Here is a 2,331-nt window from a genome sequence, read left to right on the forward strand (position 1 = left end):
CTGTTCATTACATCTTGAGAATGCTGATAAACATTTTAAAATATTTTTTTACAGAGACCATTCGATGTTAAGAGTTTTCAAATGAATGCTAAACGTTTCCATTAACACAATATTAAGTAATTATATAATAACGAAAAAATACAATAAAAAAATTAATAGTTTTGCGGGTTAAGTGGTAGAGCAGCCACAGGCTGAACTTCTACCACGAGGACTTCACCAACTTATTTGACAAAAACTGTGTTGATCTTTTAGTTTCTAATGCACATCGCTGATCGTGCGATAAATTACACAATGCAGTGGCCATTAAGAAGCAGTATATTTGAGATTGGTAAAGTTATGTCAGTCAATATTGCGTATTGTAGCATCACATAGCACGAGTTGCATGAGCGCGAAGAACCGGGTAGGAATTCTACCGCTGTAGTCTGCTTCAGAAGGCAGGAAGGGTCACATGAACCAATCACGGTAGACCTCTCTGCTCCGTACGCTGGCGTACGAGAGAGCATTTACGCGCGTTCTGTAGAAATCGAAGCTTTCCCTCCAGAAAGGCAAGGAATATAGGGGGTTCTGTACGCCGAACCTGCTCGGTGTCTGACTGGGAAAGGTATTGAAAAGAGATGCTAGAACGAGTGTTGAGAGTGGAGCGTTGCAAGGGGATCGCGAAAAATAGCTATTATAATGCCATGAAGGTCAAACATATATGAAATTAGTCACGTTTTACTTTATAACCACAGCATTTAAGCATTTTTGAAATTTTAAATCTGGGAACGCCGGGCGTACGGGCGTACTATAACGCTACGCCACTGCTAATGGCATGTTAGTATTTTAATTCTGCATCCTAACTTTTCTGCCCCTGTAAGCTAGCCATGATGATGAGGATGTTTAATGATTAGACAAAATTGATGAAAAGACACAAAGAAAGTAACTCTCACACTAGAGATCTGCAAGTGTGATCCATTACCCACACATGGCCTGCCCACACCATAACCAGCCTGACTTGCCCATTTGAAGGGAAGCTTTCCTGCATTCAGCAGTACCCAGCATGATGCAGCAGTACCCAGTATGGTTCAGCAGCATGCAGACAGCTGATGACTGTCAGCATCTACTGCACTGTGAACACGAGCATCAGAGCATACTGGAACACTAATTATATACAGTGTGAATCTGCTACAGACCAATATTATTAAAACTGATAACACAATGTTCGAATTTTGAATTCCCTACATGAAAACATATGGGTTGGGTCAAAAGGTGTTATTTAGAACATTAGTAGTCCCTTACTTGGACTGCTCAGGAGGAATCTTGAAAATCTTAAATTGGAATGAGTGTCAAGTGACATCCCATTTGATAGGTCCATTAAGTAAAAAAAAAAAAAGTAAAAAAAAACCCTTTGTTAGGAAACATTTACTGGTTTGGGCCACCATTTACCAAATACAACTGTACAGTTTCATTATAGAATCAGTAGGGTTTTTATCAGAGTGCATAAACTTTGGAATGTCACTGTTTCAATACAGGGTGTACAGAAAGTCACTTTAAAAAATTTATTTTGGACGAACTAAGAAAATTGTCACTGTCATGTTGTAAGCAATACATTCAGTTTTGTATCTTTTCACAGTAGATATCTTACAAACATTCAGAGTGGGAGCCATGTGTGACGTGACAAATGTCCACACGATAATCCAGCTCTTGCCCAACATGAACCAACATGTCCTCTGTGACTGTCGCTTGTTTGATTCTCTCACTCCATTCTGTAATATCACTGGGACCGGCCCCCGTGGCGGAGTGGTTAGCACATTGCACTAGGGGTCCTGGGTTCGAATCCCAGCCTGGGCATGGATGTTTATGAGTATCCATTCATCAATTTCATCATATCATCACTCATCCCTATCTTCCAAATTAGCCAAAAGTGGCACAAAAGCATAGTAAAATAAAGCAAATCAATCAATCATAATATCACTGGGAAGAGGTTCACCAGGTTCTCTCTGTATCCCCATGGAAAAAAATTGCATGGGGTGATGTCATGGGATCTAGGAGGACATTCCTGCACATATTGGTATTTTTTTCCAGCATGTCCGATCAAACGGTTAGGTAGCTCCATGTTTAGATATGCTCTAACATCATGGTGAAAATGTGCAGGGGCTCCATCTAACTGAAGCACTAAGTTATCAGAATCATTAATCAACCAATTCTGCAACATTTCAAGGAAAGACTATCCAGTTACAGTGGGTTCTTCCATATTGTCATTTGCGGGACAAGGCACAAAAAACATTTGAAGGGCTAGGGTGTAAACCATGGTAAGTGATATTTTGGTCATTTCTGAGTTCATTAAGAAAA

The sequence above is a fragment of the Lepisma saccharinum genome, chromosome 2 (assembly GCF_977018435.1).
Source record: "Lepisma saccharinum chromosome 2, izLepSacc3.1, whole genome shotgun sequence".
NCBI classification, from domain to species: domain Eukaryota; kingdom Metazoa; phylum Arthropoda; class Insecta; order Zygentoma; family Lepismatidae; genus Lepisma; species Lepisma saccharinum.